Below are 17,308 nucleotides of genomic sequence, written 5' to 3' on the forward strand. Positions count from 1 at the left end.
GTCAAGCTTGGAAAGGGCTGCTGACCACATACCTATTTTCTGCACGGTAGGATACTAAGCATACCTGAAATCACAAGTAAACCAGCAGTGTGTCCTGAATTGAGCAGTAAGAAGTCCGAGTTTCAATTTAAATGTAATAACACCTCTGTAGGCCTCATGCAGATCCTTAGGTGAACTTAATGTATGAACTCAGGAAATGGAGAGCTGGGTGCCACGAGAGACACACTGGACAACCAGTCAAGTACATGGAGTCATTAGCCAGTTTTTCTCCACTTTGAGTGTGGGGAAATGTCAAAGAATGATAATTTACAAACAACTCATGAAAATCATTTGAATTTTCATGTTCATAAGTAGAATTTTTTGAAACTGAGTCATGCACATTCATCTGAATTGTCTCTACATTGGCAATGCTCTGTAGATGTGACTTAAGGGGTATGTTCCACAAATCCTAAAATATTTTCTATGTGGATTTCGAGTGTGTGTGTGGGGGGGGGGGGCAGCAGGACCTTTGTAGCATGTTGGATAAATGCTCTCCCACTGAATAACTACTCCCAGAATTCCCCATCCCCTTTTAAAATTTGACACGGGGTCTCACTCACTTAGTCAAGCCAGCCCTGAACTCATTCCACAGCACAGGCAGGCCTTGGATTCAGTCTTTCTGTCTCAGCCTCCCAAGTGGCTGGGATTACAGATCTATACCACCACACATGGTGACCTTAAACCCCTGGGGATCCACACACTTAATGAGTGTTCTGAGAACAAGTTGTGGTATTTCTAAAAACCTAATGGAACTTCAACAGCTAAACATCACATTATTTGACTTGAGGCATAAATTATGTCTCACTGATAAGGTAATCCTGTTCATCCAATGAGTAAATAAATGGAAAGACTGTTACTAAAACCTAAAATATGTTGTAGTATACTTGATAGAACAAATCTTTAAAAATTTGTATCTAAAAAGAACAATTGTGTACACCCACTACTGTGTAGTATATAATATGTGTTAGACGACTGAGTTTTGTCTACAAAAAAGGTTCTTGATAATCAGAAAATTAGGAACTACAATGTAAGTATATAAATGTTTTCTGGGACCACTCTAATGAAGGACCACCAACTGAGTTCTTTGAACAACAGAAGTTAATCCTTTTACACTTCTAGAAGCTAGATGTCTGAGATGGAGGTATTCTTAAGGTTAGTTCTGAGGCCTGCTGGAGAAAGATGTAGCCATTCTGTGCATCTCCCTTAGCATCTGGTCTTACCTGATACTTTTTTTTGGCTTGTAGAAGTGTCTCCCTGATCTCTGCCTTCATCTTTTCATATTGTTTTCCCAGCGTGTGTGTGTCAGTGTTCAAATGTCCTCTATTCATAAGGATACCAATGCTATTGCATTAGGGGATTATCCTACTTTCTTATGACAGTATCATAACTAATTACATTTGCACCAACTATATTTTCAAATAAGGTTATATTCTGAGGTGTGATATGGTTACACGGGAGGAGCATATAGTAGTGACACCATAATTTCCCTTAGAATCAGGAAATGATTTTCAAATATTTGTCTGGGACATTCACCATTGTTGAGAAAACTGAGAACTATTGAGAGAAGTGACTTGCCCCAAATTTCTAGGATCAGTGATATGATTAGGGAATTTATAGCCCCTAACTTTTGGTCTAGTACTTTCTCCACAATATTGTTGTAAATGTTATTGTCATCAACAAGGTGGCATGGCAGGTATGCAAGTAAAGCCAGGTTTTTATCTACCCCAAGATCTGCAGTCTATCCCACAAAGCCATACTCCCACACATCTCCATTTGGAGCTCCCACTGTGGCTTTGGATGAGACAGCAACACTTGAAAGACCAACTGGTACTTCCTCAAGTCTATGCCTACACAATATGGCATTTCAAAAACTGAGATAAAAGGAAAACAAAAATAAGCCCCACCATACAGTCAGCATGTAAGGAGTGGGATTTCATTTGTTTTCATTTTATCAAAGGTAGTTAGTTAGTCCAACAAGGGCTCATGCTTACTGAAACTTCTTCCCCTTTGTGCCAACTAGCCAATTGTCTCAGGTTGTGAAGTTGAGCTGCCAGCAATGGAGTAAAACGTAGGTACCACCTAGTCAGCAAAAGATGAGAGCCATTTGGGCCCCAGTGTTCTTGCTATCCAGGGTTGGGTCTTGGTGCATCCTTTTGCAAAAAGGGTTGTCTTGCTGAGCCGCTTTCCTTTTGTTTATGTGCTCCTTTGTGTAATGCTGAGCTTTTGCTTGTTTTTAACATTTATAATGGAGAATGGGTATCTTTTTTTCTGAAAATAAAAACTCATGACACCCTTTGGTGAAAAATCATAGTTCCACTTCTAGACCAAAATTTCAAGGAGGAAAGGACAATATAGTAAAAAATGTGTTTTCAGGATCCCCTAGGCAATGAATTACTAGTTTTACTTACCTACCACTGTTTCCCTGAAGTAAATATCTACCTGCTTCATTTTACACTTAGTTCATAAGCTCTACAATTTTTATGCCACCCCCATTTTATATGTTGGAAATTTCAAGCTAAGGAAAATTCTGGAATTGGTTATGTCCTTACCTTCCCTTGCCTCCTGTGTGGGCTCTGAAATTTCCACAAAGGTACCTTGTCTGGCTCTATGTTCCACACTGTTAAGCTGGGGTCTTAGAGTTACGGAGAACTGTTGTTAAAGGAGCCAGAGGATACCTGGGGTCCATGGATCAGAGCTGTTCTTGCCCACCAGACATGCCTATACAATATTAGTAGAGTCCTTGTAAGAGAAAGTGTGTATTGAATAAAAGTATGATTTCAGCCTAAGGTCCCACATTATTTGGCACACCAATGGTTTGATATTTAATAAGCCTGGCAAAAATGAAGATATGTATTCTAAAGAGAGACTTCTGTCTCTCAATCTGACTGTAAGACTGTCAAAACAATGAACACCAAAGAAATGGGAATTTCCCCAGAAATCTCATGTTGGGAGAAGGAAAAGACCCTGCCAGAGGGAGAATTTATCTCTCTGAAAGAGATTTCACAGTTCTAATACTTATCAGACCACCTTACAGGTAGAGAATGTGAAGCCTAGACAAGGTTGGTTTGGTGGGGGATGGGGGTAGAAGACACGACCATACCTTGTCCAAGATTGCTTAAATGTGCATGTACTTGGCCTCCTATTTGAACTTTAATCTCACTCCAAGACTGCAAAAAGAAACAGACTTGGAAGGTTCACTGGATTGCTTCTTCTGTCTTCTCAATGTGGCCACGTTGAATAACTCTCTTTTTCTGCTTTCCATTATCAAGTGGCTTATTAAGGACTGGTGGCAGGAAGGACCTGGCTTGGAGCACAAGTTTCTATCCCCAGAAGAAGCCCATTCATACCGCGTGGCAAGGCTCAAGATGCCAGGCGACAGTTCACAGATTCTGGCCCAAGTGCATTCAGATGAGTCTGTCACAGTACAGAAGCATTATGACAAAGTCACAACCCAATACCTGTGCTCTGCCTGGTGGGCTGAGTGCTGAGAAGATGTTGGCGGCCTGTGAAAACAACAAAAGCTGGATGGTTGTCCCTTGGGAGAGGTAAGCCAGAGCTCGCCAAGATCAGAGCCAGTAGGTTCCAATCACAGAGCTCTCCAGGCAGTTCAGGCCCTGGAGTCAGATTTCCCTGTGGTCTTCCCAAACACCCAGAGGGAGGGGCAAGCAGGGCGCCTCTGATTGGATGGCAATAGATCTTCCTTCCAGCAAAAGCCTAAGGGTTAAGCAGAAATTGCTCTCAGGAAGTCTGTGCAGCCCTGCAGTTGTAGGACCTCAGGGTGAGATCTTGGTGCCCAACCCCCACCTACGTGGAGGCTGCACTCCTAACATTGATTGAATAAACTAAGTACACTGATGAATGAATGAGAGAAATCCAGGTTTTGTTTTGTTTTTTCCTTTTCCATCACTGGGTTGAAAAAAAAGTTAGAAACCCTAGACTAAAGGGAAGGGGAAAATGCAGATGCTATAGCAAAAAGAAACTCAGAAGCAAGACAAGGGTTGGTAGGTATTTTGGATACTGATGATAAATGACAGGGTTGGGAGGGCTGCTTGGGGGTAGAGTGCATGCTTAGCATGAGCAAAGCCCTGGATTCCATCACCAGGTCAGGGAGGGGAGAGGGAGGATAAAAGACTAAACAGACCAGCCTCCTGCCTATGGCCTTTCTCTCCCAGCTGTTCCCCTGGCTCCAGGCCTGGGAAGAAGAAATCCTTTCCAAGAGGAACAAGGTTAAAGGGAGTGCGCAAGTGTGTGTGCATGCAAATGTGGGAGTGTACTTCTTCAAGACTGTGAGGGCTTGGGGTACTGTGTATCTATGTGTGTCTGTGTGCTTATGTATTCATACATGCTGTTTGGGGAAATGACATTAAAAACAAAATCATCTCCCAGCCTAGAAAACCACATGAGAAAAGTAGAAAAGAGAAACAAACAACTAAACAAAAACTTACTGAATAAGAGTTAAATAATAATGATCTGGCAGGAGGATCATGCATTAGAGGCCAGTCTAGGATACATAGGGAGTTGAAGATAACAATACTTTGCCTCAAAAAGAAGGGAGCAGAAAGATTGTAGGAACCAGAGGGTCAGTTAGTTTGCTGTAAGATTGTGTCTTAGGAATGTCAAAAGCTACACCCATAAAGTCTCACCAACATGACTGTTCAAATATAAGTTGAATAAGGACAATAATAGACAATCTAAGGTGGAATGGGGGTAGGGAAGCCCAGGATGCCTCAACCCTACACAAAGAACTACAGGTAACTAAGGAATGCAGGGAGTGGGAAAAATAGTGTTCCCCAAGAAGAGTACATCAATTAGTTATCCAGTACCACATGGCCAGCCCTGAAAACATAAACATACAAGTAACATTATACAGACTGAGCAGGATATATTTAAGAATATAAATATAAGCATGTAACAACAGTTAATTAAAAAGAGGCCATGAATGTGAAAGAGAGGGGTATATGGCAGGATTTGGAAGGAGGAAAGAGAAGGGAGAAATGATGTGATTATATTATAATCTCAAAAATAAAAGAATCCGGTAAAGAACAAGAGGAGGAAAGTCAGGCAAGGTGCCTCAAAACTAATCCCAGCTTTTGGGATGTATAGGCAGAAGATAATGATCAGGAGAACTTCAAAACCAGCTTGTGCTATGTATCACGTTTGAAACCTGCCTATGGTACATATGGCCCAATCTCAAAACAACAACAAAATTCTGAATGAAGTGGGAGGAATGGAGTATATTTTTCAGTGGAAAAATTAAGAAAATTAAGTCTATTGATTTGTATGTGCCTTTAGGATATGGTAAAAGTAAAAAAAAGTGTAGTGTGTGTGTGTGTGTGTGTGTGTGTGTGTGTGTGTGTGTGTGTGTCTGTCTGTCTGTCTGTCTGTGTGTGTGTGTCTGTATCTATATCCTGTAGCATAAGAGCACACACATGTTGAAAAAGCCCTCTGCTGGTCAGCTTAACTATTCCCCTGACACATTTGGGATACTGACTTCCACTAACCTTGTCCAGTACCATTTCTCACTACATTGATTGGCCTTTCGGAAAGTCTTCAAGTGTCCATGTGAACACTTCTATGTCTTATTTGACATGTTTCCAGTGAATATTATGGAAGAGATCTGTGTCTTCATGATGTTCACTTTGATATCTCACATACATGTTCACAAGACAGACACAGAAGACCAAATGAGGAGGCAGGTAAGTTTCAGTGCAGAGAATTCAACTTGGAGCCAAAGGTCTAGAGATGAATTGGTTCCTCCAATTTTATATCCAAAAGACAACAGACAGGTTGTTGATTGTTCCTTTCTCAACAATTGCTCACCTCATCTGTGTTACAGGAATTCTGTCATCAGTCCGCTAGCCAACTGAAAGGAGTGGTTTAGTCCAAGGGCAGAGTTTTTACTGGAGCATACATGACCCAAGTTAAAGGCAGGGCTTGCAATGCATGCTCTCTTGGAAGGTGGATGAACTGGCAGCAAGGCACAAGAGCAAGGGTGGCTGATGTCTTGGTTTAGATTCTCCAACCACTTTTGGCATAAGTCAGCAGGGTTTTTTTGTTTTTGGTTTTCTTTTCTTTTTCTTCCTTCCTTCCTTCCTTCCTTCCTTCCTTCCTTCCTTCCTTCCTTCCTTCCTTCCTTCCTTCCTTCCTTTTTCTCTTTTTTTTCTTTAGTCAAACAAAATTCATTTGTAAAAATGGGACCTGTTATATAAGATGGCACACAATCAAATTATACAAAAATGCAAATTTTCTTTCTGATTACAGTTCTACTTGAAAATGATAATTAGAAAGCATTCCTGGTGGTTTCCAGTAGCTGGAATTATGAGCACATGGAACAGGGGCAGGAAGAGTCAATGATGCAGGGATGTTCAAGTGAACAGAACCTGATTCCCAAGTTCAAGTCCATCATCATGTCACTTTGGAGGGATATCTCCTAAAATGGCTAGCTCCTGGAATGTCTTCCGGTGTGAGACTCATCTTCCAGGCTTTTGCCCATTCTAACTTTAGTTCCCAATGTTTCTGAATGTCCGAAATCTGGGTGGCTATGAGTCACATAATACTCTGATTTTTCTCTCTCACCTAGTAGGACAGTTGTTATGGTTAAGAGCACTGATTGTTGTTATTCAGGAGGACCTGGGTTCAATTCCCAGCACCCACATGGCAGCTCATGATTGTCCGTAACACCAGTTCCAGGGGACCCGTTACCTTCAAAACCAATGCACATAAAATAAAGTTAAATAAATTATTTAAAATATAAAAAAATTAAAGAATTTTTAAGAAAGGACTGGCAGCAAACAAGTACTTAGACCTTTTACTAATGTAGGCCCAGCTACCTCTTCATCAGTACTTTGCACAACAGCAAGTGATGGCTGCTCACATCACCACATCTTTACAGTAAATAATTACAAGATGTAATGAAGGGAGCCAAAGGGATCACATTACTATTTATTAACAAGCAAAATCAGTGCACTACACTCCCAAGTACATGTGACTTCATCCAAGTCACCTGTAATACCTCTCTACCTTCTTTTCCTTCAGATGTGGCAAACAGACATGGTTGGAGCCAAGGAGCTATGCCAGTGCCCCAATCCTTGCTTCTTAATGACTGGTTTATAACTATTAGACTTTTACAACTGTGGCAGAATGAAATTCGGTCCCCTGGCAGTCAGTGGATAGAGTAGTGGGCTCCTTTTATAGCACTTGGTGCAGATAAGTTATTGTCTGTCCTTTTTACCATTTGTGTGAACAGATGGACTCTACTGAATGAGTAAATGAATCTTGCTTCATGTAACAGGTAAGGCTTGTAATGGAGCATTATCCTTGGACCCTAACACCAAGACAATGGTGGTACCCACAATAAAACATGTTTGTGTGTAAATATCACTTAAGTTCACACAGCAGTTGTTAAACAGCAGGGTCTTAACAGATACCAGTCTACCAACCTGGAAATATTTTTATGGTAATCATTTTCCTAGAGCACTTGAAGCTTCAAAAGGAAGACATTCAAATACTGCCCTAGAATGCGACAACTGGAAGGAACTTTCTACATCACTCAGTCCAAGCCTTTCTTTTCCCAAATGAAGCCAAGGCATCATCTGCAGGAGTGGGGATGAGGAAGGTGCTGTCATCCAAGGAATGGGACCTGGCATATGAAAGAAACCTATTAGAGCAGCGGTTCTTGACCTTCCTAATGTTGTGACCCTTTAATATAGTTGTTCATGTTGTGGTAACCCCCAACCAGAAAATTATTTCTTTGCTGCTGTGGATATTGCTCTGTATAAATAAAATGCTGATTGGCTAGTAGCTAGGCAGGAAGTACAGGCGGGACAAGCAGAGAAGAGAATTCTGGGAACAGGAAGGCTGAGTCAGGAGACACTGCCAGCTGTCGCCATGAGTACCAACATGTAAGAAACTGGTAAGCCACGAACCATGTGGCAAGGTATAGATTTATAGAAATGAGTTAATTTAAGATGTAAGAACTAGTTCTTACATAGAAAGAAACCTGAGCCATTAGGCCAAACAGTTTAAATAATATAAGTCTCTGTGTTTACTCGGTTGGGTCTGACTGGCTGCGGGACTGGAGGGTAAGAGAGAGTTGTCCTGACCATAGGCCAGGCAGAATGGGAGAAAACTTCAGCTACACTTTGCTACTTCATAACTGTAATTTTTCTACTGTTATGAATCGTAATGTAAATATGTGTGTTTTCTGAGAGTCTTAGGAGACCCCTGTGAAAGGGTTGTTCAACCCTCAGCTTGAAAACTGCTATACTAGAGGCTGCTGCTGCCTGCTTGATAGTGTGCCAAGCAAGGCCATGACAGAGTGGGGTGGGAAAGCACCCACCACTCAGGAAGCCAGTAGGACGCATGTTAGAATCCAGAAAGGCTGAAGATTTAAAAACAAGAAAAAGTTATATAGACAGGAGTTGGAAACAGGTCTTGTGAACAGAAAGGAAGGAGCCAAGAAAGGGGGTGGGTGTCAAAGAAAAATGAAAGGGACTAGGTGGGCAAGATTTCCTTATTGGTTCCTGTAGTATGACACAAGCAGAAGCAGCAGTGAAAGCCCCACTAGGCTACAACTGTTTCAGGTGGAATGTGAAAGCTTAGGAAAGACATCTTCCCTGTAGAGAAGATGCCAGGGAACTGGAACAGCCTCCACAGGTCTTCAACTTGGAGCAGACCTCTAGGTACCACTTTTCAGATTGACAAGTATATGAGTTATCTTTCTCATTATAATAACCCAATATCTCACAAAGAAGCAACTTAAAGGAGGAAGATAGCTTATTTGGCTCATAGTCCAAGGAGATACAGTCCATTATGGAGAGGAGGGCAGAATGGCACACAATCCCATGTGACAGGAGTATGCAACAGTTTTCTTCTATGAAGCATTTTTTAGTAGCCAAGTCCCAGTTCAGCAGCCCTCAGTTCCAGTTGTCTGATTCTTTACACATTTTAGTCTGCTCTGTTTTTAAAGATTTATTTGTAATTGCTTGTACATGTGTGTTTTTGTGAGTTTCTAAACATGCATTCAGTACCCAACAAAGACAGAATAGGATGTTAGATCCTGTGGAGCTGGAGTTACAGGAAGTTGGGAGCCACTTAACACATGTTCTGGGACTTGAACTCAGGTCCTCTGCAGGGTTAGTACCTGCTCTTAATATCGGAGTCATATCTCCAGCCCACAGTCTGCTTTGTGCTTGAAGGTATCTCTCCTTGGCCAGTCCTCCTTTCAACTGATCAGATAGATCAGTTCAGAATCTTTCATGGATATATTTGGCTTTTCTAGTCCCTAGCATTATTATAGTGACTCAGAGAACATCTGTGGCCCTGTCAAAGCCACAAGGAAAGTGTGACTAAAGAGCAGTGTGGATTTCTTTCCTTTAGCAGTACTTCCTACAGTACAGCACACAGGAAAGCAATGAAGGGAAAGAAGAAGGGCATAGTGAATACAGAAAAGGCAGGGGAGGGTAAAAAAGCTGTTGAGAACACATAGAGCCTCCTGGCAGCCAGGTGGTGAACTAGCAGACTACATTCCCCACACAAGCACTTCATGGTTCTGCTCATTTATTTAGCCTTGCACTCTTCTATTGAATGCCTACTATGTGTACAGCCCTTTTGTTTTGCTTTTTGATTGGAAACTCTATTAGCCTGGCTTCAAAGGCTAATTGTGTCAAGTGCTAGCTATGAGACCTTGAAAACATTATGTAATTGTGCTTCAGTCTTCTTCCATGAAACATTTTTAGTTGCTACCCACACCAACTCGAGCTTTTTGTCTGCACTCTTGGTGTACTGTTTATCTATGAAATGGGTATATATCTTACTTTTTTATTGCTGTGACATAATACCTAACAAAAAGCAAATTAAAGAAGGAAAAAATTGATTCATTGTGGCTCACAGTTGGAGGGTACAGTCTATGAAGGCAGGAAAGGCATGGCAATGGGAGGCTACCTGCTCACATCTACATGGATCATGTAGCAGAGAAGGATGATTGAGGATACTCAGCTTGCTTTCTCCCTTTCCTCTTTTTATTTTTAATTCTGTATTCCAGCAAATGGGATGATTTCACTACACCCAGTTGTGCCTTACTTTCCTAGTTAAACAAGCCTAGAAACACCCTTTATCACATATCCAGAGATGTTTCTCTCAGGTGAGTCTAAATCCAGTCAAGTGGATCATGAATATCAACCATGACAATGGGCATCAACGTACAATCATAGGAGGATTAAACACTGATAAAATATTTGTCCATAATGGATTTAAATTCTATAAGGAGAAGATGGACAATAATATTACCAACAAAGAAAAACTTCTTGGGATGTGAATATGATTTGGTGAAATGCAGAGCAGGTAAGAAGAGTTGGAATAGGAAAGTATCTTAAATATGACTATTACAGGGAGAGTGGGCCTAACAGCACCCCCTCCCCCACCTTGTTGACTGCATGAGTTTCAATTTCCAGCTTGGAGCTGGACTATCATCTTTGTGAAGTTTGTCATCAAAGAACCCAGGGTTGGGAGTGTGGTAGAGCAGGGGGTCTTTTGAGAGAAAACACTTGGAGATTAAGTGCTTTGAGGCTGAAAGGTGTTTGCTGTGAAGAAGAGAAGGCAGAAAAGCTGTTAAGGAACTGAGGCCTTGTCGGTACAACATGGTGAACACTTGCAGCTGAGGCTAGCAGCTGTTGGGCTCCGTGGAGGAAACAAGTTCCTAGCAGCTGGTGCAGATGCAGTGACATGCAGCCCAAACCCTTGGAAGATTGTAGGTAATGAGGGCCTGCAGTGAGAGTTTTGCCTTCTACATCTACCCTCAATGTGGTAGTATTTCTCTAAGTAGAGCTTGCTCTTATCTGGGCAGACTGATGGAACAGCCAGGAATGGGCAGAATTTATAAATGCATAAGTACAAAAGATTTTGCTGTGAGGGACTCAGAGAGTCTTTTCATGATTTTGAGGACCACCAACTTTAGAAAGAGCCGTAAAATGTCTTCTCTAGACACAAGCTCTAAGGTTAAGATATAGTTTAACTCTTACAGCTCCACTTACTGAAAAGCCATTTGCCAGTCCCAACCCCTATCTTCAGCTTTTTTTCCTGACATCATTGTGATGCTCTTTCATTCTGTGTTTGTGTCTCTCCCTAATCTTAGATTGTAAATTCCCTAAGATCAGGGGCATTCTTGAGAGTATGAGAAATTTTAAAAGCATCATTTTGTAAAGAAGATTCAAGTATTTAATCAATAAATATTTATTGAACATCTACTAAGTAGCAGCATATTTTGTCCTCAGTGCTTGGGAACAAAACATATTCTTTTTTCACAGAATTCATATGTCTAGTAGGATCAATACTAATCATAGTACATTGTTCAGCAACAACTATCAATCTGTACTGTTATTTCTACTAACAGTATTTATATCAAACTTTTTTTTAATGTCTTGAGATGTAATATATTTAAAGAAAAAAATCACCCTTTCGGGATACACACTTCCATGCATTTTGCAAAATGTACATAGTCATGTACCATCATCACGAGAATGGTTTCTTTAGCAGAGGGACATTTGGACTGTTCCTAGTGTGGGGAGAACATGGATAAACTACTATAGATGTTTACATACAGATTTTTTAAAGGGACTTACCTTTATTTCCCCTGGATAAATACCCAGGGGTTTGAGATTGCTAGGTACAATGATAAACATGTTTAATTCTACAAGAAACTATGAAAGTTTAACGTGGACACCAGATTTGTTTTCTGGTGAACAAAACACTATGATTCTAATTGCTTTCCATAGTTATTTGTTTAGATTTTAGCTTTGTAATAGATGTATAGGGGGAATCCCATTACAGTTTTTAGTGTGCTTTATAATTAAAAATTTTGATCCTCTTTTCCTCTGGTTGTTTGCATTTATCTTTGGTGAGATGCAGTTCACATATTTTGTGTATTTTCTAATTGGACTTTTGCTCACTGCTGGGACCTGTTAGTTTCTTAGGGTAATACCAATGTATAAGCACAGATGCAGTGGCTTATAACAACAGTATTGTAAGACGAATTGCTAAACAGTCTTATTAATAAAAAAAAAAAACCTGAGGCCACATAGTGGGGTAAAATCTGAGAGGTGAGAAAAGCAGAAAGAAGCTAGCCACATTCTTACCACTTGGAAATCCTCAGCCAAAGACCTACTTCCTGTATACCCATGGCTATATGCCTTTCTGTTCTGCATCTCACTTCCTCTCTCCATCCAGCTACATCACTTCCTGTCTGTCTGTACAGACCTTCAGAACTCTATGGTTAGTTCTCAGATTTAAGGTGTGTGCCACCAAGCCTGGCTCTGTTCCCACTGTGGCCTTGAACTCACAGAGATCTGAATGGTCTCCCTCTCCTGAGTGATAGGATTAAAGGTGTGTGGTACCATTGCCTGGCTTCTATGTTTAATACAATGGCTGGCTTTTTCTTCTGATCCTCAGATAAGCTTTATTAGGGTGCACAATATTTTGGGGGTCATAATATATCACCACACAGTATAGCAGTATATTCTTTTCAATGTTGTCAGAGCTTGTCTTAGTGTTTCTATTACTGTGAAGATATAACCATGACCACAGCAACTCTTATAAAAGAAAATCATTCAGTTGGGGCTGGCTTACAGTTCAGAGGTTTAGTCCATTATCATCATGGTGGGAAGCATAGTGGCATGTAAGCAGACATGGTGCTATAGAAAGAGTTAAGAATTCTACATCTGGATCCTCAGGCAGCAGGAAGGGACTGAAACACTAGGTCTGGCTTTAGCATCTGAGAACTCAAAGCCTACCCCCAGTGACACACAACAAAGCCACACAAGGACACACTTCCTAATAGTGCTACTCCCTATGGGCCTATGGGAGCCATTTTCATTCAAACCACAACAGAAGTCAGAACTGAGTTTTATGGGGCTTGCTCCTTCTAGAAGTTTCAGGAGAGAACTTATTCCCTGTCTCTTTCAGTTTGAAGTGGCTGCTAGTGTTCCAGGGCTTTTAACTGCCTCTGCTTTGGAGTCACACTGAATTCTTCCCTCTGCAGTTAACCCTCTCTGCCTCTCTCTCATTAGAATACATACTGACTTCATTAAAGACCTAGTAATCAGGGATAATGTCCTCAGTTCAAGCTTTTACCAAAGCCCAGCTGGGAAGTCCTTTTGACATATAAGACCACATGCCCAGGGTCCAGCGCTTAAGGCCTAAAGAACTCAGGGGTTATATTCAGGAGTAATACTCTACCTATCCTGTTGGCTCCAAGAGTTCTTCATAGATCAAGTTTAGTCTTTTAGCAGATACATGATTCACATATTTTTTCTTCCTGCCTGAGACATTTCATTTTCTTAACTGGTTCTCTATTATTTTTGTTTTATTTTGCTTTTGAGACAGGATCTTGCTATATATCTCAGGCTGGTTTCAAATTCATTATCGTTCTGACTTAGTTTCTCAACTGCTAGGATTATAGACATATGCCACCATACTTGGCTCTGAACACTATTTCATTTCGTTGTCATTGTTATTTGTGGTGGTGGTTTTTTGAATACAGGGTTTCACCTGTGTAGAATGGAACTTGATATGTAGCTCAAGCTAGCCTAAAATTTTAATCAATCCTCCTTCTTCTGCCTCCTGAATGCTAGAATTATGCATGTACCATGATGACTAGCCGTAACTGTGTTTCTTGGTTAATATTTTTCTTTTATTTTGATGAAGTCCAATTTTTACATTTTATAAACTTTTCTACTGTGGTTTATACTTTGTCCTATCTGAACAAGCTTGGTGTAATCTAAGGTCACCATCTGTACAAAAACTTTATTTTTTTCTGTTCAGTTACCTTTGCATCCTGTCAAAACCAGTTTAATATGTTTGTTTATTTCTGGTCATCATTCTGTTCAATTGATTTATGTGCCAGACATGTCACCTCCTCATCTGGTTTATTGTAGCATTACAGGAAGTAAGGAAGTTTGATTGTATGAGTCATTCACCTCTGTTCTTTTGAAATATTGATGCTTCTTCAAAATTTCAATTTGCAATTGTTTTTCCTAACCTATGGAAGCATAATTGACTCTGTGTATTTTATTTTTGTCTTGTGCCATTTAGTTTATGAAAATACATTGGAAGATTTACATAAACAATCATGCTGTCAATGAACACAGGATGCTTTATTTTTGCATTCAAACATGAAGACATTGTATCTTTTCTTTCCCTGGTTGCACTGGCAAAGCTTTTTTCCCCAACCCACTCCACAAGATGATGGTGAATAGTAGTGTTGAGTGTGAGCATCCTTGCTTTACTCCCAGTCTTAAGGCGGGGAAACACTCATTCTGGGTCTGGAATATTGGTATGGTTTGACTGGGTCCTTGGGCTCATCTCTCACAAGGCTGCAATCCACACTCTGGCTAGAGGTACTGCATACAGTCAGTCATGGCACACCTTTACTGAGGAATTCTCTGTTTTTTCCACTTCTCTGCTTCCTTGCTGATGGGATTCTGTTCTTCCCAGGCCTCTGCACTGAGGGCCTTGGTTCCTTGCTGCCCAGTGTTGAACATATGCCACTGTCCATTCCTTACCATGTGACCCTCCTAATGGAAGTCTCCCAACATGTCAGGTAGTTTCCATCAGAACAAGCTAAGGAGAAAGAGAGAGAGTAGGCTTTTGATGACAAAGTTAGAATTAAGCCCACCAATCTGCTCATAACAATTTTGCTTTCATGCTCATTTTAATTATCATGCTATATTGTATGTCGTTTGTGTACTTGAACTTAATATATTTTTGTTCATATTTATTTATTATGCACAAGTAATCTTTAGTTGTACTTGTACTGTTAACTTCATTAAAAAGGAGCCATGCTATATGTTGTCCACAACATATGCATTTAAAAAAAAGACTTTTTAATTGTGTGTGTGTGTGTGTGTGTGTGTATGTGTGCACGCGCGTGCGTGCACATATGTGTATAGGCACATGAGTGCAGGTGCCCCCGGAGGACAGAAGCATCTGGTCCCCCTGGAGATGGAATTACAGTTGATTGTGAATCCCCGGCTACAAATGCTTTAAACCAAACTCAGGACCTCTGCATGAACAGTGTGAAATTTTAAGCATTGAGGCACCACTCCAGCTCCATATATGGGCTTCCAATGGTTCTATTTTTGTTTTGTGATTACAGGGATGGCAGCTGGGACACTGTACATGCTAGGAAAGTGCTCTAATGCTGACTTGTCCCTCTTGTAGACTCTGGAGGAGTTATTTTGATGAAAGATACTCTTACTACTAATAGGCTCCTAATTATTATTCCTTTCCTTCATGGTTTTGACTTTTTTATGCCCTGTTTAAGAAATATTTCTCTGACCCAAAGTAAAAAGAGATGCAGTCTTAAGTCACCTCTTATGCTTTGCCTTTTGCTTTTATGGTATTTAAAATTATTTTTTGAAGTAATGGAATTCATAAAAAGGAAAAAAACCCACTCCATATAGTATAAAGTCCCCGCACCCTATTTTTTTATAGAATAATTTTAAATTTTATGTGTATGGGTGTTTTCCCAGCATGCATATCTGTGCACCACATGTGTTCCTGGTGCCCTCGGAAGCCAAAAGAAGGCATCACATCTCCTGGAATTAGACTTGCAGATGGCTGTGAATGTTAAAACACTGAAAGAAGGAAAATAGGAAAGTAATGTTTATGGGATGTACAGTGTGTGTTGGTGCCTCAGTACGATTCTTAGCTTGCTTCTCCTGTTCAATCATTTTTTTGAAGGCAGAGGATATTTCTCTTGCATTTCTGTCATATTCAATTTTAATTCATTGAATTTCTCAATCTCAGCCATGTGGATTTTGTCCAACATGGTTGCAGAAGGAGCAGAGCTAGGTACGTCAACTGGAAGAATCAGATCTGCTTAGTGGCCTCTGCCGAATATCCTCTCTGGATTCTATCCAGCTTCTCTGAGTGATTTTTCCTTTTCTATAGTGCAATGATCTAAATTGCAACATAGACATTGTTACGATAATATTATCTTAGTTCTCATTCAGATTTCTCAAGGTTTTCCATGCAAACATCTTTTTGTTTGGGGTTTTTGATAAGATTTAACTAAGGAGTTCTGGCTGGTCTAGTACTTGTTATTTAACCTGCCTCTGCCTCATATGTGCTGGGGTTAAAGATCTACACCATCACTTCCAGCCAAGCTGATTCACATGAAATTTATTTTTCATATTGTTTTTCCAAATTGCACCATCAAGTATTTCATTACTGTTAACCGAGTATACCCTTCACTGAGTCCAGTGAGCTTGAGGAGGGTCAGACCCACTCTCTTCCAGAAATCCCCTGCTTTGTATTAGAGATTTGGTTCCAATCTGACTGTCAAGCACCATTCCAAATATGGTGTAATTTTTATTGGAAATGCATGAAAATTTTTACATCAACTTGGAAGAGAGTGATTATATATTGTTAAGATTTCCAGTATATATGCACATTTTTATTTACTTAAGACTTTTTTGTTTGTTTGTTATCTGTTTTTCATAATATATTATTAGAACAAAATGACAAACACTTCTCCAACATGGACTTATAATCATTACTGTAAACAACCACAATTTAAATGAAATTAACACATCAAGCAAAGTAAAGAAATCTAAAGAGCTTTAAACCAACAGCATTATTTTTTTTTTCTCAATTAAGTCATTTGTATGAACAGGAGGCTATAAGCAAAGCATAATGCCTGGAATCAGGATTGCTTAATTTAATCTTAGTCCTGACTTTAATTAGCTGCACATAGTGAGCATACCAGTGACTTAACAGTTTTTATCCTAATGTGGACCATATCTAAATTTGATCATCAAAGGCATGATCCTTCCCTAAAGGATGTTTCAGTTGAATTGACATATGTAGTTCATTTCTGTGTTTTATTTTTCTATGAGCACATGTAGGTTGACAAATTTGATTGTTGGCTATTCAGAGCATCTGCTCCATAGTGTTGGGTCAGTGAATGTATGATAATTTACCCATTATGACATTGGCTTGCTTAGTAGACATTGGCTTGCTTAGTAGGCATGTGAGTTGCTTCCAGTTTTGACATTATACATATCACAGCATTTATCATGAAGGTGTCTGTCTTCTGCACAGTGGCAAGTATCTCTTTGGGTTTATAGCCTTCTACTGATTTATAAGATATAAATCTCCTTCGCTTTACTAGGCAATATCAATGAATTCTCTATAGTATTTCCATAAAAATCTACAAAGCTGCAAAGAAAGAGCTAGAATTTCTTTGAACCACATCTTTCTCTTTGCCAGAACT

The sequence above is a fragment of the Peromyscus maniculatus genome, chromosome X (genome assembly GCF_049852395.1).
Source record: "Peromyscus maniculatus bairdii isolate BWxNUB_F1_BW_parent chromosome X, HU_Pman_BW_mat_3.1, whole genome shotgun sequence".
Taxonomy (NCBI): domain Eukaryota; kingdom Metazoa; phylum Chordata; class Mammalia; order Rodentia; family Cricetidae; genus Peromyscus; species Peromyscus maniculatus.